We start from the raw sequence: 23,786 nt of genomic DNA, 5'->3' as shown, positions 1-23,786 counted from the left end.
ACATCACTGCTGCATGGTCCCTGAAGAACTAGAATTAGGCCACAATCTTTACATTACTGTTAAGAGGTGCGTTAAGATGCCATTTTAAAGTTACTTTTGTGCGTGGAAATTCCTTTGCTATTTGTTTGAAGACTGTTGGTTTGTTAATGGTTTTAATTAACTAGTCCTCTGGTTCTTTCTTTTTTTCCTTGTAAAAGAATTACGAGTTTTGTTTGGATAATCCAAGTAAACTCCATTAGCAGAATTTTTCTAATTAATCAGTATGAACAGAAACAATCTCATGAAATGAAAGCACTTCACAAGTTGTATTGAGTGTCACTTCTCTTTGGTTACTGTTTCACAAACCCAACTGTAATATTAATTTCACTATATCAGTGGCAAAGATATTTACTTCTGTTGGTCCTGAAAGGCAAAACCTCGTGGCCTCTCAGCTCACGGCCTCTCATGGCTTGCAGCCTCTCACGGCTCGCAGCCTCCCCCGGCTTGCTCGCAGCCCTGGTGGCAGCCCCGCCAGCGACAGCTCTGGCTCCTGCGGGTCACTCAGCACTGCGGGTGCTGGTTCCGGGCGCCGCATCTGTAGGGTTCTCTGCAGGGGGCTCCGCAGCTCCTCTATTCCCCGTTCACTGGGGTCTCACAATGGCAAGCACGCTTCACAACTGTGGATAACCTTAAGAATAGTGTTCATGGTTAAATCCACCCCTTGACTTTATCCACCTACAGGTGGCCTGAGGCACCATGGGCCCATTGAGCCAGGAACAACTCCTCCCCATGCCAGTCCAGGTGAGATGCTCCTCATCAGCTCAGCTCCTGGGCACATCAGCATTCACATGATGAGTCCTCAGGGATTCAACTCAAACAGCCGTGTCTTGCCACACATGAACAGCTTACATGGGCCTCTCTTTTCTGCAGTGGCTACATTCACAGCAGGCACCAGTCGAGCTGTTTGAACTCACAAAGACAGTGAAACAGTGAAAACAAGCATTCAGCAGTACGGGAGAGTTGTTTACATTTTCTGTTCTGGATGTACCTAAACAAGGCAGTTATCAATCTATGTTTCTACAACAATCCTCCCAGGAAGCCTGCCAAGATTCTGGGACACCCTCCAAGGTCCTCTGTTGCTCCCAGGTTTCGGCACCATTAACTGTCTTGGTTTGAGATAAGCAACTGCCAACCTCCCCAAGCACAGAGAGAAAAGCCTCCCTCCTAACACCAGGGAAAGGGAGGAAAAGAGAGGGGAAAGAAAAAAACCACTTCAAACCACGTTTATACTAAAACTACATATATTTCTACAGAAAGGAAGAGACTATTAGAAGAGAGTACAAATATACACTCACACAAGACTGCAATAACATATTTCCCACTTCTTAGTGAACACACAAATTCTACTGTCCTAACTACACATTACTTAAGAAAAACCTTATTCCCCAGGGAGACAAACCCAAGCAGAAAGGAGAGACCCAGAACAACACATTTTACTTTCCTGAGATACCCTGTGAGCCAGTGGTGGGCCTGGTCCTCTCCATCCCCCCTGGGATAGCATCGTGCATCCTTCCAAGAGGAGGGCTGAGAAGCGACTGCCTTAACCACTCCCACACTGGTTCCTACTTCCCTGGAGATGATGTCATAATGTGGTATGGAATACAAAATTACTGGCTAGAAGAGGTCAGCTGTTAGCTCAGCCCAGCTCAAGTCAGCTGACAGCTTCGGCCTAGTCCACACTTCAGAGCCCAAATCTAGGCCCACCTAGGTGAAGCCATAACAGGGACATGGTACTCCAATGAAAACAGAGACAGGCTGGCTTCTAATACACACAAATACTACTGTTATTGAACAAGTAATATTTCTTTAAAAAGGAGTCTATGCAGCAGTGAGGGAAGATGTTGGAGAATTCTTTTAACTATAGCATAGCAGTGTTTGATCCCTATATCTGTGGTCAATGCTTAGCTTTGTGCCATATAGTATACATGCCAGAGATCAGTGTAGCTTTGTGTTAACTCCTACCTCTATGACTAATAGTCTGGTGCCAGTTATTACTTCCTTATTTACCTATGCCAGTGATTAATATGTTCTAGCACATGTCTTAGTTTTGAGAACAAGGATGGTGTATAAGAGGAAGGAATTATAAGAGAAGCACATTATGACCTGACCACATATTTGAGCTATTCTCAAGAAGAGAAGATGCATTTTAAAGTCCAGAACCACAAAAAGGAAATTCAGGGAAGGGGATGCTCCCAAATGACCATCAAAAGACTATTCATATCCAAAGTTCAAGGATAAAATTAGCATATATGTACATATTCTAGAAATATGATGAACATGTAATAGAAATGTGATAATTATGTATTAGTTTCATGAATATAACCTGGTATGTTATGTTGCTGGGTGTGCACGTTTTGTGGAGCTATCCCCATGCATCCAGCATGCTGAATACAGTAGTATCAGCTTTCTAACCTAGCAAACTGATTGGAGAGTTTATTTCCCAGTTTTTGGTGACAATACTAAAAATTATTACTACTGTTGTTCTAGTAAATTATGCACTTCTCTGTATGACAAATAAAATTAAATTTCAGGAAATTAGAATTAATAATATTAATAAGTAGAATTAAAATAAGTGTATTATTGAGAAGCTTATAAAACTACAGACTAAATGCTTACTGAGTTTCCTAGTATTCAAACTTTAAAAATGCATTCAATCTTCATAGGTTGAATATATTCCAGATGATCTATATAATGAACTATATTAAAAAAAGTGTATTTAAAGACATTCATTAACATCTGAACTGGGAGGATGTCTTTAAATTATACCTGCAGGTGGAAGACTATTATTTCTTCTACTTTGTAGAACTGAAGTCCTGGCTAGAGTCTGAGTGTCTCTGCTTTCACTGAGGTCACTTCAAGCATGAAGATGACACAATTAGATTATGATAGGACACTAGGACAATACAGGGGGAACGATTTTAAAGTTAAATAGGAGAGACTTAGATCAGATGTTAAGAAGAAATTCTTTACTGTGAGGGTGGTGAGGCACTGGAACAAGTTTCCCAAGGATGTTCTGGATGCCCCATCCCTGGAAGTGTTCAGAGTTAGGCTGGATGGGACTTTGAGCAACCTGGTTGTAGCAGGATGCTTTCTGCCTGGAGTGGGGATGAAAGAATACTCTATTTGCTAAGCTATCAGTGAGGAATGGAGAATGAGGGTATCATGCTTCTTTTGGTGTTAAATATTACTGAAACCAGCCTGACTCATCAATCCCAAAGTTAAACCTGCTGATAATGAGGTGAAGATGGGGCAGACCTGGTAAAGTACATGGATAAAGGAACAAATATATGATATTACTGATAATTAAAGATGTTAAGCTCCCTTGACTGGGGATGTCCCTCAAGATTGCTCCTTAAGACTGATGAGAAATTTGCCCATGGTTGTTGGTATGGATGAGTAACATCAATCTATACTTAGAATGATTTTGCCAGCTTTAATATAATTGCTTCAATAACAATGCACTATCTTCATAGTTATAGCTATCCATACTGCAGAGTTAATGATTATGATTAATACATTTTAGTTTAATTATTGTCATAACAAAAAAAGTATATATACATATGTGTATATATATGTATATATACATATGTGTATATGTATGTGTATGTGTATATGCATGTTTATATGTATATGTATATACATATGTCTGTCTATCTATCTATCTATCTATCTATCTATCTATCTATCTATCATCTATCTATCTATCTATCTCAATGTATTTGGTTTGCCATTCTTAATCCTAGGGGCCAAAGTTGTATAAAGGTTCAATTACAGCTACATAATACTTTAGACATAAAGTCTGAGGCTAAGGTAGGATCCAGCCACAGCTAGACTTCTCTCTGAGAAGGAGTTTAGAGAGCAAGGGGGTCCTTTCTGTGCCTCATGACTTGATGGGAGGGCTTCTTTACTAAACTTTGTCTGAAGCTCACATTTTGCCTGTGACACTGTTCTAGTGCCCTTGCCCATGGCAGGGGAGGTTGGAACTCGATGATTTTCAAGGTCTCTTCCAAGCCAGGCAACAAATATTATTGCAAGAAGAATCATTGAACATATGAGAAGCTGGTTCTTTTAAGTCTCCTGAGCTTCATTTAAAAATAAAGGTCCTGTTATGGAACTCTTTATCAAATTAGTAAAGTTTAGTAATATGAATCCTTGTTTTTAACTTCTGGTGGCAGAAAGAACTGATTTCAAACATCTGAAGTGAAAAGTTGTAATGATGTCTTGATGACTTGGAGAAAGCTGCAAATAAGCTGGAGAGAATATTTTTTTCTCCCATTACCTCAAAGACTCCCTTTTCATCAAAAGATATTGAATGTTTAAAGGCGGTAAATGACTAGTAAGAATAAAACTTGGCAATTCCCAAAGGAAGTTTATAATGAGCACTTTTAAACACAGGCATATTATGTAGTTGTCAAAGTTGCTATGCTTTAAGACAAAAAAAAAAAAAGAAAAGAATTTTAAAAAGAGGGAAATATTATGCAGTGAATAAAGAAATTATCAGACTCAGCTGGAGTGAAGAAAATGTTCACCAGCACTTTAAGCTTCTCAGCACTGCAGACCTAGATTTTGTCGTTCTAAAAAGCAAAAGCCTAAAGAGGTATCTGTGTGAAGGGAAGGGGAAACGCTAAATGAACAGCCAAGGATTAATGCCATCACAGAACTGAGGGATGGAGACTGAATTCTGTTTATGGACTGTTTTCAGAGTTAGCCACATATTGTCCCTCTACAGCATCAGACCCCTGCTTTCCAGGGTGCCAGCACTGGCACAAGAGATCCTGGCAAAGATATTACTCTGCATGCCTCACTTTGCTGCCTTTTCACTGTTGCATCTTTGGTTACTGGCTGTGAGTAGATTTAATCCTATGACTCACTAAGGGCATTTCAAATATTGAAACACCTGTACCTTATTTAATAACTGATTAAAAATGTCATGTTAGAGGTCTCTGCATTCATTTCCAGTTTCTATCTATGAGAATTGGTACACTCAGATACTTACTCAGGAGCACTAAACTAGGCTGGGATGTCCCACTGAGTTTTTGATGTTTCCTCCCACATTGTGTCTTGAAAAGGTAGCATTATTCAAAAGGCTTTTATCACCCCTGCCAATAGCTGTAAGAAGATAGCAATGATGGTAGCCAGAGATCTGGCATGTTCTCTGTTCTGTGAAATGCATATTGTACACAAGGTCACTAGGGAACACAGGGCTTCAGCCAAATGTGAGTAACAGTCTGTGATGCTGGAATTCATTTATCTTCCACACTTGTGTGTTGTAATGTGCTGTGTGCAGCCTACTGGGATTTTATAGTGATATTTTCTCTCTGACTATCTAGTTTACTACAGCCTGAGTTGCTGCCATGAATCCTTATTGGAGATGAACCTTGAAATAGATAAAAATCAGCATATTCATCCTGTGGGAAATTCCATATTGCAGATTTTTCAGCCAGAAGTGGGACAAAAATTCATGATTTTTTTTAGTTCATCCAGTTTTATTTGGACAACTATAAGCATTGTCTCTGACTACTGCAACCAACCAAATTCTGTGTCCTTCGTTCATTGTGCACTTGCACAGTGTAACTCCATGAGGCCACTTGAAAGAAACACCTGGCATGAGACACAGCTGGTCACTTATGAATGCTTTGTAGAATGACAAATAGAAATAAAGCAGATGTTCAGGCTCACCTGACTTTAAGCTATGAAACCTAATTGACTTACACACCTCTCTATACCATGGGTAGAAGCTGTGTTTGACTAGAAGAACACAGGACAGATCTTCATTTATTAAAAACATAAAGGTCAAAAAAAAAAAGAGAACAAGAGCATTCACCTTGCACTGAACTGAATTAAACACAAACTTGAAGTACAAAAGTAAGTAATATGGAAGCTTTCTCTTTGTGAATGGTTCCAGTCTGAAAATATTATCTTCTGTGGATTTTTGAATGAAGAACAGCTGATAAATCTAATCCACACTTGTTCTTTCTGTGAAACTTGCAAAATTAATAGGCCTTTCCTACTGAGTTATGAAGAAAGTGTAAACAAATGTGATGTTACTTTTGAGCAGATGTATTTTCCAGCTGAGCTAACATCACCTCCTGTCCCATATGAGAAAGCTTCCACATAGAATAAAAGTTTTTTAGCTCATATTTTTACCTAATGAGTGTTACCACAGCTGAAAATGAAACATCTGGCTTTAGAACAGATATTAAAATTTTTGTGTCAGGTTTTCAATTTTTCTATAGTAAGTAAGTGAAGTTAAATACTTATTGAAGAAGATGTATAGGATCAATATATTAAGTAGGTAGGTGTGGAATAAGAGTAGATGGGAAGGTTGTATGCAGAAATCCACTACTTGCTTGGATTTGGGTGTTTGCCTGAGATGCAGTCTAACACAGCAAAGAAATAAATCAGGTTGAAATCCTCTTAGAACTCAGTTGGGTATGTAACTTCTATTTCTATCTTTGGAATAGAAGTACTTTGATTAGAGTACCCATGAATGTGATTCCATAACTTCACCAATAGAGTTTGTCACAGCATCAACTATCAGGCTTTCAAAAAAGCCAGGATTAGGACATTTTCTGTCAGATCTTTAGAGGCTCCAAATTATGACAAACTGAAATTATGCTTCCTAAGAAAGGAATAAGACTGATGCCAAGTCCAGTTGCAGTTACTAAGGGGTTGGTGTTGAGAAAGTCTTAGATTCTCTTCCTTAAAAAGAGAATGTAACACAGGGTTGCCAGATGGGATGTACTACCACTATTTGCTTGTAGAGCTGGGTAACCCTTGCTCAGTCTCTCCTTGTCCCCAGGAATCTTATTCCCTTCTGCACGTCTCCCAGCAGGGCTGCAGAAATCTAATACAAGATAAGTTTGGACAGTATTCTGACTTCTAGGGACAGAGGAGATGAAAAGTCCAAGTGTACAAAAGAAGTTTAAAATCCAGGCTCATCTACTCAAACATTATGTACAATAAACCAGAAAAGCCTCTTTTGAAACAATTTTTGAATCAAGTTTATTTTTTTTTCTTACTAACAACTCTTTACTGAGAGTCCTGATGAACTTTCACAGGGAGCAGAAGATGAGGGTTCAAAGGCCCTCCTGTTGCAAGGAACCTAAAATTTAGGTTTTTGCTCCTTCATTCATGTTTCACTCACTAGACTGAAGGGTATTGCACTGACAGTGTGCATAGTGGTAGTCTAAGCAGGGAATTTTAATAGAAAAACACTCAGATTTTTGAACCTTGAATAAACTGAGGTGTTGGTGTCTTGGTTTGAGATAAGCAACTGCCAACCCCCCCAAGCACAGAGAGAAAAGCCTCCCTCTTAACACCAGGGAAAGGGAGGAAAAGAGAGGGGAAAGAAAAAAACCACTTCAAACCGCATTTATACCAAATCTACATATATTTTTCACAGAAAGAGACAATTAGAAGAGAGTACAAATATACACTCACACAAGTCTGCAACAACAAGTTCCCCACTCAACTTCATAACGAACACACAAATTCTACTGTCTTAACTACACATTACTTAAGAAAAGACTTATTCCCCAGGGAGACAAACTCAAGCAGAAAGGAGAGACCCAGAAGAACACATTTTACTTTCCTGAGATACCCTCTGAGCCAGTGGTGGGCCTGGTCCTCTCCATCCCCCCTGGGACAGCATCGTGCGTCCTCCCAAGAGGAAGGCTGAGAAGCAACTGCCTTAACCACTCCCACATTGGTTCCTACTTCCCTGGAGATGATGTCATAATGTGGTATGGAATACAAAATTACTGGCTAGAAGAGGTCAGCTGTTAGCTCAGCCCAGCTCAAGTCAGCTGACAGCTTCGGCCTAGTCCACACTTCAGAGCCCAAATCTAGGCCCACCTAGGTGAACCCATAACAGTTGGTATGTCTCAAAATATAAGGGCTACTAGAACTTGAGTCTGAAAAGTCACATTTTTGGTGTTTGGGCATTTTGACAAGAAGGCAAGGATTTCAAATTCTTGGTGTATGTGGTATGTACCTACACACAGGTTCACAAAGTCACTTATGTTCTTAACTTCCATTTAGGTTTAATTTAAACTGGATGAAAGCTCCTAAGTGCCATTGAGAATCTCAATCCTTAATTTTAGTTAAAGTGAAGCTTAGGCACTTTTGGATTCAGAGAATTAATCACTATAAATCTGGGCTGCATTCCAAGTTTCAGCAAGATTGAAAAAATTGGTAGATACATACTATTCCCTTTAGATTTCCATTCCCTAAAGGATGTTTTAGCCTGTTTGATGTAAAATAAATTTTTAAGGTGTTATTTGGCTTCATACTTTCAGTGAGTAAAAATTTGGTGAAATAAAACCGAATTAAAACCAAATGAAATAACGCCAAATATGTCTATTTACAAGAAATGGCACAAAAAAAATACAGGCATACTGAAGTATCTTGACAGGTGCCAGCACTGTGTCCTTGCAGTAAATAAGGAAAGTGGAAACCTGGGCTGCATGAGGCAAAGCACTGTCAGCAGGTTGAAGAAGTTGATGCTTCCCCACTACCCAGCCCTAGTGAGATATATGTGGAGTCCTGTGTCCAGTTCTGGGCTCCTCAGTACAAGTGGAGACATGGACATGCTGGGGAAAGTCTGATGATGGACCACAACAGTGATTAAGGGATGGAGCCCCCTCCTTTGAGGAAAGGCTGAGAGCTGGAACTGTCCAATTTCAAGAAAAGAAGGCTCAGGGGAGATCTCATCAATGTAGAGAGATACCTGAAGGGAGGGTGCAGAGGAGACAGAGCCAGGCTCTTTTCAGTGGTGCTCAGAGACAGGGCCAGAGTCAATGGGCACAAACTGAGACTGTTCTGTCTGAACATCAGGAAAGACATTTTCATTGTGAGGGTGAGCAAGCACTGGCACAGACTGCTCAGGAAGGCAGTGGAATCTCCATCTTTGCACATATTCAAAAGGCATCTTAACATGATCCTAATCAACTGGCTCTGGGAGGCCCTGCTTTAGAGACACAGCCATTCCAACTGCAACTTTTTTGTGTAAATGTGATAAATATACATATATATGGGTATGTGTGTGTGTACATGTGTGTATATATGCACATACATGATTAACATAAATAAGCATATACATAAGTGAAAATATATATGGGTATGAGTCTGTATCTGATATATCATAGATATAAGCTTACACAAGTACATATTTATTTATATATGCATATTATATACATTGTTCCATATATATATATATATATATACATATATATATATATATATATATGAACTTTACTCTTTTCTCCCATTTACATTTTGGACTGGATAGCAATTTTTTAAGGGAATTGTAATAAAATATGTAAATTGTATATGGCTGATCCTGTTCTATTTGTGTTCTATATGCAGAGGCTTAAATGTTGAGCAACTACAAAGCATGTTCATATTTCAAATCGGAATGCATATTTTAGCCAAGCAAAGGAATAAAAAAAGTAGAATATTATCAATATGCCACAGATAGCAGCCACATTTTGTATTTATTGTCACTTCTGTCTAAGGAGCGGTTGCCTGGGAGATACTACTCTGACAATGTAAGTCCTTTCACATTTTCATGGACAAATATCTGCAAATCAGCTCTCTTGAGTTTGTGTTGCCCTTCATTTTCCATTCCCTGCATATTGGCCTGGATTTTTGCACATGATTCTACTTGGTTGTGCAGGGTGCTTTTTACACGCTACCCAGAAAAACTGTGTCCTCAGTTAACCACATATAACTTTGTTAAATTTGAAATTATTTTTTGTTCCTCTATTGAAAAAATGATGTCCTGTGAACTTGAAAACTTTGGTTTTCAATGGGGTTAAAATTAGCCACTAGTGATACTTTTAGCAAAATATGCTTGTCTTATTTCTAATTGTTCCTTTCAAAATTAACAGAACTATAGTCTTTGGTGGTTGGAAATTAACCAGTTTCAATGGATTATCCTTCTCTAAAAAAGGAAAAAGAGAAAATATGACTGAGAAAATCTACTCTTGATGGACTCCATCTACCTTCTGATCAGATAACTTAAGTGAATTCTTTTTGAAGTATGCAATTTTTCTGTGTCAGGGTTATTGTGAAGGACCTCACTTCTAGCCCTTGTAATGAGATATCTACTTGGCTATGTCTGTAATTTGACTTTCTCATGTCTTTCACCTATTCTTAATAACTACTCAGAGAGTAGTTAAATGCCTCCCTGACATCCGATCCCGTCAGATCTCAGAAGCTAAGCAGGGTCAGCCCCGGATGAGTACTTGGATGGGAGACCTCCTGGGAAATGCCGGGTGCTGTAGGTTCTAGTCCTGAGGACTTCACTGGCACTGTTCAAGCTCGCTCGGCCGTGGCAGATGAACCTCAGGACTTAAACGGTGGGGCCAGTTCTGGGCACGCTGAGCCTCACCTAAAATCCACTGCACAGGCTGGAAGGGCACACCCACGTGGGGACAGCCCTTCCCAAATCTTCGTTCGCGAAGTTTGGCCATACATACATACTCAGAGAAATGCTTTATAGAAAGGAAGAGTGCCTTTGGCTTAAATAAAAAGATTTGATCCATTTTCTAAGTGAAAATGTGTATTTGTATCATATGGACTAGAAGAGACAAACAACGTTAGTTTGATGTAGTAAGCTGTTTGAAAACAGTAATTTATTCATTAAACATCATTACAGGCATCTGCTCCTGACTCGGTAGTATGGTTAACTGGTACCTATTTTTCAGAAAAACTTCCACTTCTGCAGAGACTTTGTATTGTTAATGAGCTTTCTCTCTGGAGTTTTTCTGTCCAGTCTCTTGCCACAGAGCATTGTCATACTTTGATTTGCAAGTTTACTTTGCTTCTTTTTATCAGATTATTGCTCAAAATAGCTCAAACTGAAACAGTGAGGGAAATAAAAATACTGTGAAACCTTGCAATGTAATGAAATCTCCCTTTATTCCAATCAGAAAAGTCAATAATGGCAAGCCCATGAATAACCACGCCCTTTTGTAAAGAAGTAAGCAATTAGAAAAATGGTGTTTATATAGCTCTTAATTTTATTTCATATCTATCTTTTTGTGAACTATAAAAAATATTCAGGTTTATGTAATGTCTGATACAGGATCTCCACCAGCATCCTCCTGCACCCCAAGACAATGTGAGGTTTATGATAAACATTATTGCTTTTGTATTCAGGGTTATGGATAAGTATTGGCAATACTATTTAAAATGGACCTTATCCTTGCCACAGTATAACATACAGGACTATAATATGCTGAACTTTTGGGACTGCGTTAAGCTTTTTTGTATCTCCTGAATGGCGTGTTTTTCTGTACATCTTTATTTCAGAAAAGGAAAAAAAGTGCTTGGAAGTGCTGATGACTTCAGCAGAGATGGTGTTCACCTGTTACTTTCTTACATAGTCTGATTTTTATATTTTTTCCCCCCACACTTCCTCTAGCTGTTAGGATCATTTACTTCTTATAAAGGTCAGGCCAAATAAATAGCTAGTTGGATAGAGAAATTACATCTATTCATTTTGTCTCGTGAGATTTTTTTAGTGGGCTTTTGTACTCCAATTCTGGGTTTTTTTGAAAGATATTATTACTTGATTCTTTGATTGACTGATTGGTGTAGAGAAAATATACATGTAGAGAGTGAGATTAAAGATGGTGTGTCTAAGGCTGGGGAACAAATGTAGGAGTGCAGGAAAGAATGTGACATTTTATGAAGGACTGAGATGAAAAAACTGAGAAAATATGACCGTCATATTGAAGAGAACAAGGCAGAAAACTCTTTTGAAATAACAGTTTTCTGAGAACTGCAAGCCACATTATTTCTAAACTTTTGCAATTAAAAAGCCAAATATCTGGAATTCTCGTTAATTTAATCAAGGAACAAATCAGTTATTTGGACTTACTATTTAATTAACCCTTAGAATTTAGCTCAAAATTTCAAATACGAATGTGGAATGGATTTAGTCTGCTGAAATTAGGCATCCTAAAAACCAATTTTTGGTATACCATTACCTTTCCTGAGTTCCAGAGGGCAGAAAAATGTGGAAGTAGGAGGTAGGTACAGTGTATTCTCAGCTGGACAATTAATTTCCATTGTCCATAAAGGAGGATGCTACTTTACTTTTCTTGAGATCACTCTACTTCACCTTACTACTCTAATAATTCCAGGTGACCCCATCAAAGTAAGAAGTTACCCTTTTTTGAAAGCAGCAGGGATCACATTTAGTTTTTATACAATTTTCAGATGGAAAATTTTTTATAACATCTACATTTCCTATTTAACTGGAAGTGATACATAGAAAATTGTATGGGTTTGTTTTAGCAAAAAATTAATGAATTTATAAGCTGTTGAACTGCAAAATTAATTTTATCACATTGTCAGTCATTTCAAAATTCCAGTTGCCTTCCAGCTGAAGCACTGACAGCTCTACCAAAAAGCACACAGTGGCCAGATTCACAAAATATTTTCAATCTGAACTGTATACTGGCCAGTATGTAGGTATCTAAGCCAAAGTCAGGAGGCCACAAGATCCTCTTCCAGGCTTTATGTACATTTTTGTAACTCAAATCTAAAGTAATTGTGACTCAGATCTAAAGGAATTACCTTAAACCAGCTGAGGCTTACTTGCTCTTGAATGCTCTGGAACTTGAGGAAGGAATGTGGAGAGTAAGAAGCAGAAGGAAATTCACTGATCAATCTTCTTCACATATGTTGATTTCACCTGCAAAAAGCTGAAAGCTGAGAAGTACAAAGTGGCTTTACATGGAAGAATACTTCCACCCACTATGACAGGAGAAACTTTGGCAAATATATTTACTTACAGTAGGGCACAGTATGTGAAGTACTAAATGACTCAATTTGGTCTTGTTCATGACCCTTTTGAACTCAGCCCTCTGCAAAGTTGTCTGTTAGGGTGACAGGGAAGAACTGTAGTATTTTAAAGAATCTTTGAAGCTTCAGAGGTCTGTAATTTACTTGTGTGTAATGAATGAACCCCATCCTTGCATTTCAGTCTGGTAGGATGGAAAAGAAATCCAGAGACCATGTTGCAGAAAAAGAACCCTATATACTGGCCCATACCAGGTGAGACAGAATTCTGCTAATAAAACAAGCTTAAATGGCTAGTCAGTGTGATGCATGCACAGATTTACTCTACATGGTAGAAAAGAGTTCGTGGGAGTTAATTCTTTTAGCGTAACAATTCACACTTCAGTAGTGTGTAATGTGTTCTCTTGGAACACAACATGTGACACAAGTTATGGCATTATATGTGCTAGTTTCTCTGAAAAGTCTTTCTTGAGTTCTGTTCAATTCAATGGTCATTCAAGTGTGAGGTACTTCTTTGTTTTCATCTGGCTGTGCTTTCTTTTCAGTGAGTGACCTTCTGCAGGCAAGACACCTGCTGAAAAAAAGCCACCAGAGTAACTATAGTGCCAGTGTGTATGGTGAGATAATGTGTTGTATAAAATTACTTTTGGACATTTATATCAGATATGAGACTATTTTTCAGTTGCACATTGGAAGATGGAAAGAAGAAAACATACAAAATAGTCTGACCTGGAAAAAAATTGTTAACTCTGATCAAATATTCAGTTTTTAAATTCAGAATTTTCTTTTTTCTGTTGTTGATAGAAAATAAAGGAAATTTTGGGCAGGAAAGAAAAGCATGTTACTTAGCAAGGGCTAATTAAAGGTACTAATAAGTTCAAGTGAAAATAACAGGAGGAAATCACGTTCTGCAACAGAATAAAGTAATTTGATAGTGTATCTCAGGAAGAGAGCTGAAAAGCATTGTAATACAAAATTAAACACTTAACAAGGCACAGCATATACACAAGACACACTAATTCATTGTCCATTTCAGACTGATATCCGGGACATTAGTGGCATGAATTTTTTTCTTACTTTCTGGATTAACTTGCATCTATGTTCACCTTATCATTATGACCTCTGCTGAAAAGTTTGTAGTATTTGATGGTACTGATGTGGAACACTAATATTGCTTATTTTCTCAGGTTATGGAAACAGGTATGATAATAAGTCATTAAAACCTGTAATATTGTTCATAACTATTTCAAGAGATCTGTGAAATATAAAATACAGCCCCTCATGGCAGAAGGGTTGCAACTAGATGATCTGTAAGGTCCCATCCAACTCAAAAAAAATTGTGATTTTATGATTTTTAAAGAATGAAGAGACTTTTATTGGTCCTTATTCTATAGTCCTGTGGAGTATTTTTTATACTGCATGTCAAACAGATGACAACAACTTTCTGATCAATGATTGTACAGATAATAACTTTCTGAACTACTCAGAGCTGCATTTCTTTGTCGTTGCTATAGTTGCTTCAAATATGATATCTGAAATGAACACCTTATGAGCATTTCAGTCTAATAGCAAAGTGCTCATGAAATGTTTTGGTTATACTCTGTTTCTGCTACTGATGACACTGTTCTCATTTGTTCGTTTTCACTGTTTCCTCATATCCTGTCTTTACAAGGAACTGTTGCTTTTACACCTAGCTGTTGTTCTTTGATCAATTAAAGAAAGGTTTTTCATTGTAACCGTGGGGAGGCGGGTTTTTGGACCTGAGAGACGACTTCACAGAAGTTAGCAGCAACAGGCTCTTTTATTCATCTGCACACACTGCACACACACTTATATACATCTTTAAGACTGTAACCTTCCGCAGGTGCTGACACTTTGGCACTGATTATTGGTTAACAATGTTGTTTACATTACAAAGCCCTTCATAATTGGCTGACCATGCACATCTGCTGAGAAAGTCGGCAGCAGCCATTTCTGATTTCATTAATTAGTTCTTAAGGCTACAGCACTTATTTACATAGGCAGTTCAGCATATGGCTTGCTCTTTAGGTGAAATACCATATAAAATTCCAACATTTCATAACTTCTTTTCTCCCTTATCAATTATTTTTAATTGAAATGGAAGGCAGACAGTGTTGAAATTAATGGTCTTTCCTTTGAGTTTGACCACCTCCACTACAAATGATTATTAAAGGTTCTCGTATGAGTCATGCACTACAGCTCCACAGAGAATATGTGCCTAAGTCATACAGTAAGAGGCAATCCTCATCCCACATTGGTCACTGTCTATTTTGTTGTTTATTTCTGATTAAATTTGTTTCAGTATTTCACTGGACTCATCTTTCTCTTTGTACTTTTTGTTTTTCAGCTAGCTTTGATTTTTTTTTTCTATGCAGATCTATCGCAGCATTGCTATAAAACAGCAGAGAATATCATCCAGATATTCTTTTTGGCCCTGTTTTCTGGGAAATCACTCATAATTTCCTCTCTGTTACCTGGCCTGCTTTCTGATTAATGGAGACATTTCCCCCCATTTTCCTGTATTCTTAATGTCACCAATTTCACAGTACTGAGAAATTAATGAGTATCAAGTTGCATCCCCTTTTTCCCTGCAGTTACAAGGAATCAAACTATTTTGTTGCCCTCTAATTAGAGAATTGCTGTAAGTCTTCTGCTAATCCTATTGTTTACCATATTTGCAGTGACTGAGATACTGTTTTTCCATATCTATGGTTAGATTCCTGTTTTCCCCCTCCTTGCTCTTTCTGTCTCTCTCAGCTCTTCCTTACATTGTGCCAATTTCTGTCAATTTGCAACACACAAGCATCAAATACAGAATGAAAGCTATTGGTAGACACATGGTTTTCTTGTCTAAATTTAAAGCTCTAGGAAAGCAGTCACAATCCTTTTTGGGGGCTAAAAATGAAGACAGTTATTTTCCTTTAACCACAAGGAGAAAAAAAAAGAAATTCCTGTAGCTAAGGAAGGTTAGATACCATATATTATCCCATCACTGTCTCTCCTTTTCTTCTTGGTAGAGCAATCTTTTTCTTAGTCTTAATTATGTTTACGTAGAAAGACAAATATAAAAGGTTTTCATGAAGTAGTCATTTGTTCCAAGGAAACCAACTGTGAACAGGGCATTTTTGCTTAATAAATAACCCTTAGTCACTATCCATTGGCAATAGTCAGTGTCAGAACAAGCCATTCACAGTTAAGCACTAAGGAAGAGCTAATAAAAATTATTCTTTTTGGCAACATCTATCTAAATATTGAGATTGTTCTGTGAAAGGCAGGAGCAGCTGGACTGTATGAAGAAATTAATCTGTTAAATAGTTAATAGCTGTGTCTCCATCAACATAATATATTCTATTACTTACTCGGAGGTGGAATGCCATTTAATTATTTCTGCCTGTAAAACCATAAAAGCTCCTACTGCAGAAGCAATCCTGGCATCTTGTTATAGAATTTACATTTTTTAATTTCCTGTTTTGTAAATCTTGTATTATATCTCCTTTGCTTTAAGAATTTATATTTATGCTTGTGCAAGCAAAGCCTGCATAAGGCATCACAAAGAGTGTGGAATTTAAATTTAAAATTACTGTAATACTGATGAACACAGTTATGTTAAATGAAATATGGTTGTGGATTAGCAACTGTGTCTCATTGGATTTTTTGTCTCAAGTCTCTGCATCTTTCTCACAACTGGAGATGTCAGTGTGCTTCTCTGGACGTGAGGAATGACAAATATTCTCAGATATGCAGGCCTTCCTGAAGGTGGCTCCATTTGATTAAGGTTAAATTAGACAGGATCAGATCAACTGCAAATTCCTATTAGAGTGATTGATCAGAAGAGGAAGGGCAAAAAACTTGCTCAGATAGCAGGTATGAATAATGTAATGAAAGAATTTCCATTAAATAGTTCTGGGATTTAGCCATTGTAGTTATAAAGTTAATAACAGAGCAAAGACTCAACAAAAACCTGAAAAAACCATCTTTGCTCATTAAAGTGTCTCAGTCTCAATTCTGAACTAAAAACTGTCCTAGGCAGTAATTTTCCTTTCTTTTTAACTCTGACTACTAAAAGGTACAGGTTCACTAGACTATATCTCATTCACACATAGCTGTTTACAGCTTCAGTGAAATAAAGAGAAAGAGAACAAAAGATCTAGAGAACACTTGTTTATTTTAGGATAGTGCTCAATTCTGCCTCAAATTACTTCAGCTCACGATGTAGATGAAAAGATAAAATGTACAAAGCTTCATTTCAAAAGAAATTCTAAAATAGGAAATGGAAAAGGAAATTAAATTTTAGGGTACTTCAGAAGAACTATAGACTGAAAAACTTTTAAAACCAGAGAATATGATTATATTTGTCTGCCAATTAAAAAAAACAACAAACCAGCAGTGCGAAATAGTTACATCTAATGGCTCAGTGACAATGCATGAATAATGGGAAAATGGTATTTTTCTGATTGCAGAAGATAAACATTTAAAACCCTACAGAAGCCTAAGATATGTAGTCTAGGTATTCTGGAAGCCTATAGAGCTATACAGGGTTACTTGAAGCTAGACTAGCATTTGTCTCACAACTCAGGTACAGCATTTTCGAAGCATAATGCATAAATTAAACAATTTCTGTTTGATAAATTTTTATAAAAAGGCTTTAAACCTACTTTAGGTACTTCAACATTGTGCAAAGTATCATATGCAGAATTATTATATATGTTCTAGCTTCCCATCAGTTAGTAATGCCTTATATATCTTTCTCAGAGTTCTGTCATAATCCTCCATAAATTGATGATGACACTGTAATCAACCACTTAAACTTGTGTATGCAGAATGGCTGCATATAAACAAGTGTTTGTCATTAAGAGTTAAGGTAAATCAAAAAACAATAACAGTGTTAATTGCCAATGGTTAAACATATTTACAGGACAACAAAATCGTAGCTTCATCTACAGCAAGGGGCCAGAAAACAGCTTTCTCTGCCCTTCTAAGGACCTTCAGATTTTTGATGTCTGCTCATCGCAAATCTAAGTTGTCTATTTATACCTTCCATTTATGCATATATATTAGAATCATGTAAGCATTTAAAACCTCGGGCACTGAATGGAATTTCAGCTGTCTAATCAATAGCATATAGAAATCCTGGGAAAATATAAAAACATTCCCTCAGAAGATGAATCACTTCAGTATGAAATCCTTTAGAAAAAAAATGCCTTTAAACTTTTTTCTGTCTTGAGCTGAAATAGGCATGAATGCTACAGGCATGTGAGTAGTTATCTGAGTTAAATAAAATGTATTACATCGAGTGAAGAAGAGCTTTTGGTTTCTGGTTTTCAATACTGGGAATAGACTGCAAAATATAAGAATCTTATTCTGCGCTCATGAAAGACTCCTAAAGAATTCAGCAAGGAAGGAGGTAGAGTGAAGAGATGAGTACATCAATGAAGACTGGGAATTACAGTGTATAATCACAGGAATACTAGTTGTTCTATCCTTTGGCAAAACAAGGTAAGAAATAAGCTTACAGAGAAACGTACAGTTTAACATACAGTTAAAATTTTTTGGTGGTTTATTTTTAAGAAATCTTATAAAGTTCATATTGCATGGCTCTTGCCTCTGTGAGGATTTAGGTATGCTTGGAAAAGTGCACATGTTAATTTTGTGAAATAGCCTGAACCTGAAGACAGTATTTTCTTGTTTCTGTTGGAAAGTTAAAATATGAACTTTGAAAAATCATTGTGACGTGGGGAAGTTCAAAGCTGTGCTTCTTGCTGTTTACCCTGTAACACGCTGGATGCTTTCTATATGTCTTTAATTTTACTATTATTTTAAATTTGGGGGGGGATGGGGTGTGTGTTTTGGTTTTTTATTTGAGTTTTTCTCTTTTTTTGTTGATGGTTGGTTGTTTGGTTGGGTTTTTTAAATAAGAAACAGAAATTAAATACCTAACTTTAAGGCTAAATAAAAAAACCCCCAGAAATATTGTCAGCAAATAGTATTGAGATAACTGATTTAATGCAAATTCTAACTAATGAACACATTCTATGGCCTATAGAAAGGACATTTCTACTTCAGTGATTCAATAACAGTTGAGTTTAGGGTGGAAAAATGAATGAATATTAATAAGCTTTTTATAGGTAAAGAAATAAAATTGTTTTATGGTTTTTATTTCTACTTAAATTATTTTCTCCTTATATAGGGTTATAGTAAGCTCCAGCAGAATTAAAATTTTGCCAGAGAATTTTGGTTTCAAAAGATTTCTGCAAAAAGGTATTTCTATCAGAATCAACTTATTTGGAAATAAAATATCAAACAATTCTTTCAAAGCAATTTAATTGGTAAAATAAAATTCAGTAGCATAAAGAAGTTTCAAATGAACATAAATTTTCCAAATTTTCCATAATTTTCATTGTTAAATCTACTTTGCTTTCAAGTTCTTTTGTTATTTCCTCACTTTGTCTTGCCTTTTTTTCCCCCCCATTCTATTGTCAAACAAAGAGAAAACACCAACATGGAAAGGCAAAAGGACTTTTATTTTTCAAAAATAAATGAAAAATTATACCTGTGTGTTCTGGGTTCCCCCCTCCTCCCCCCCAAAAAATATTAATATTTGTTAGAAATGAAAGCTTCAATTTTTGGTGTACACACAGTTTTGGAAAGAAAAGTTTTCTTCAGTCTGTGATAAACTATCTGGATCATTATCAAGAAACTGATTTTCAAATTTCAGTACTAACCATCGAATAGTAAAGAAATTAAAATTGTTTTTTTCTTCTTCCTTTGCATACATTCTTTGCAAGTATATCACCTTTTGATAGTGTTTTAAATGTCTTGAAGATATTTCCAATGCAAAAATAAAACTAAATATTTTGTTTCTCTCTCCAAAGGTGGGAGCAAGGGATTCCTTTTTTTCTCACTTTCTGTCCATTGGATTGCAACAAAATATAGGGATCTATAATTATTCATACAGTGATAGCAAAAGACATAACACAAACTGAATTTGGGGGGAGATTACAAAGCAGCAAATAATTGGTAACTCTTGTGTAGGCACAAAACAGGACAATTCATGCAATAATGATGCAAATGGTTATTCCACTCTTAGAAAGAAGTATTATATGCCACAGTCAGTGTTTGCAAGATTGCTTTAAGCAGCAGTTTTTTAAATTCATTTCTGCCTTTCATGGTCTCCAGAAGATAGAAACTACAGACCATCCTGCTGTTTGGTCAAGGGAGTCATGAAGGCAACAACAAATCCACCATGAGGTCAGGAACCACAAGAAAGTCATCCTTAAAGGAAATGCCTCCCTAACAGAAGTACAGCCAAACACACCTGGAAGATTTTTTTATGAACAAGTTTCATCTTTTCACACTGAAAAGCTGAATATCATCACTAATTTTTCTTAACAGATGATTGTAAGCATGCTAATCAAGTTCTGGCCTCAGTCAAAACACTGAAGGATCCCAGGTAAGGTGGAGCATACTAAGAAAACATGCTTTGAATTTTAATTTTGAAGAGTTTCCTTTTCCTGTGTAGGTGTGTGAACAGCTGACTGTGCTCTTGTGCCCAGCTCCTTTTACATGCTCTTCTGCAAAGAGATGCTGCCAGATCTGTGCTGTCTGGAATGCCCCAGGACACAGGTTTGATGCAAAGTCTCAGCCTCTCTGGTATTAATTTGCAGCTGAGAAGCCTTTAACAGGGTTTAACAGCTCAAGCTGTGCCACCACCGCCAGCACTGCAGCTCTGAGTTGGCTCCTGCCTGCCCAGGAGGTAGCAGAGGCACACACAGCTTTGGTTATCACATATCCACTATAATCATTTAGTTCTGGAACTCTGAAATTATTCTGATCTCCTAAGAAAAAAGAGCAAAACAGGGGTTCTTCAGAAAGAATATAAGCACTATGGTCTTAAGTTAGTGGATGAGAACAATCTAGCATCAGCTGGAATCTGCATCACATTTTGCTCTAAATTATTTGAGCAGAGAACTTTAAATAAAATCTCCATTCTAATTAGGAGAAACTATAATCATCATAAATTACTAAAATACCAATGTTGTGGTAAACAAAGCTGACAATATCAGTGCAATTATTATTTTAAAAAATAAATAAAACATGTTCTGTCATGCTTGACAAATTTAATTGCATAATGTTTTTTATATGCAGAGGTTGCGGACTATTAGTAGTAATCAAACTAATGGTTCGTCCTTACCACTTAGCAAGGTTTATTTTGTGTAGTGAAAACATAAAGCAGGCATCTGTGTCAGAATACAGATGATATTGATATCTTTCCTATACTGAAGGATGAGTCTGTTGTGAAAATTTTTATTTTGTCACCATTGCCTATTCAAACTGTACTCAGAAACTAAAATATGGTAGACAAATTTGCCCTTATCAGCATAAATTTTTAATTTCTCTTGTGATTGTACATGCTTTTCATATATGAGTAGAAGATACAGGGGAAAAGGAGAATTAATGTTCCGTTCCACATGACCAACACTGGGCTTTGAGAGAAAGGCACAGAAAATCCTGGTTATTTATTAGTTTTATCTCATTCAAACTTGCAAGTCCCTAAAGGAGTTTTACCAAAGGCTAAAGGAAGTATACTTTAAGTTTGACTTCTTTGTTTCCTAACTTGGAATCAAAGATAAGATTCTTTTCGTTTCTTTCTTTCTCCCTATATTTTTCCTCATCTAATATAGATTGTTTGTTCCTACTCTATGCTGTTTCCAACAGGACACTCTATTCGAAAGCACAAACCATTTCTGTCACTTAAATATTGTGAAAAGACCTTCCCTAGGCTATACAACTCAGCTCAAAGTAGCTGAAATGAAAATTGAGTTTATTGTTCTTTCATATAATGAATAGTCACTATTCTTATTTCTTTGTCTTACAATCTTAATTCCAGCAAGCACACCATTGCAATTTAAAACACCTTTCTTTGAACTATGAGTGGTTGATTTGAACACTTCATTTTTATAAGGGGCTCTGTCTTTGACTTCAAAATTTTGCACCTTACTGGAAATAGACTTTTTTATTGTTAAAATACTACCCATCCAATTTCTTCACCACTTACTGCTTCTTTTTCAGTGAATAAAAAAAGAAAACAAAAGGAGATGGGATGTCTCTGCCAATGCTTACAGATTCAGGGTCAAGGAAAGATGCTGTATTGACTGTAGCTTACACTTCGCCTCTTCTGCAGAGCAATAAGAAAATCTTTGTTTGACAGCCAGTGGGTACCACGTCTGCTGAAATGTTCCCATGGAGACGGGGCATAGCTGAGCACAGAAGCTGAGATCCACCTCACAGCCCTTCCATGGGGCCTGTGGTTACTTGTGAAGCTGATGGAGTGTACAGAAAAAGCAAAAAGCATCTCCCTTCTTCAGGAATTCATTTTGCTATAAGTCTCATGCTCATTTCCTAAAGAAAACTTAAAATTATGTAAACTACAAAAAGGGGTAACAAACAACAAACCCACACACAAATTTCACAATATTCCAGTGATACTTGAGGAAACTTGAAAGCCTCCTATGGCTGAAATTCTATTTTATGAGTGTGGGCTTTATTTGTATTTCAGAATTATTTCTAGGTCTAAAATCTAAAAACTACTGTCTTATTTAGCATGAGATTACTTTAACCTGTTCATTCTTCTGCATTCAGAATAAAAATGATACTTTGTGGAATATCAGAATGTGAGGGGCTTGTATAAGTGCTTTTGCTCATGGTTTAGTTCCTCAATCCCAGAACAGAGTTTGAAACAACTATTTCTGATTAAAAATGGTTGTATGGTTTACTTGGATCAAATTCATCTATAATTTTAATTTGACTGTACATGTTTGATTCATCAAGATTGATGAGCTGAGAGGAGGAAAAACTAATGGAAATGTATTTCAAGATGCATGTACTGAGTTTTCTGTTTAGTTGTGGTACCTGAACCATGACTCATCCCACAACACTTGTTGGAGCAAGATGTTCCTAGGAGAAAGACATAGACATTAAACCTTAGGATGTGTTTATATCACAGGTAGGAAAAAAGGGGCTTTTTTTAATCATAGAATCATAGAATCATAGAATCGATTGGGTTGGAAAAGACCTCCAAGATCATCAAGTCCAACCCTTGGTCCAACTCCAGTCCATTTACCAGATCATGGCACTCAGCGCCACGTCCAATCTGCATTTAAAAATCTCTAGGGATGGTGAATCCACCACCTCTCTGGGCAGCCCATTCCAATGCCTGATTACTCTCTCTGTAACCCCTGGCAGAGCTTAAGCCCGTGCCCCCTTGTCCTATTGCTGAGTGCCTGGGAGAAGAGACCAGCCCCCACCTGGCTAGAACTTCCCTTCCAGTAGTTATAGACAGTGATGAGGTCACCTCTGAGCCTCCTCTTCTCCAGGCTAAACAACCCCAGCTCCCTCAGCCTCTCCCCATAGGGCTTGTGCTCCAGTCCCTTCACCAGCCTTGTTGCTCTTCTCTGGCCCTGCTCCAGCACCTCAATATCCTTTCTGAACTGAGGGGCCCATGAATGTGTGAATGAAATCTCCTTGAAGTCAGTGGTAAAACTTCAGCTTGTCTTCTTTAAGGTATTTTTTGAGTAAACCCAGGAAATTATTAGTACTGCTGCAGCAAATACTGATAAAACTTCATTTTTAATAGTTCAGACTTTTCCAGTTACCAACATTGAAATGATCTAAAACTGAAAAAAGATACCTACAGAGTGCTAAAGTGATTTTGGAAACCTATTATAAAACACTGAATGAGTTTGGTTTGTTTCTTTTGGTGATGTAAAGTTAAAGATGAGATATACTGATCCTTTATAATTAAAAACTTAAATAATTTAAAATAATTTCAAAAGTACAAGCAGTTGCAGGACTGAAATCTTAGTGGCATTAAATACCTACAAATGTTCTCTGCTTACCCAGTTTAACATGTT

Source organism: Pithys albifrons, chromosome 2 (assembly GCF_047495875.1).
Source record: "Pithys albifrons albifrons isolate INPA30051 chromosome 2, PitAlb_v1, whole genome shotgun sequence".
Lineage (NCBI taxonomy): Eukaryota > Metazoa > Chordata > Aves > Passeriformes > Thamnophilidae > Pithys > Pithys albifrons.
Note: the sequence above shows the minus strand (reverse complement) of the source record.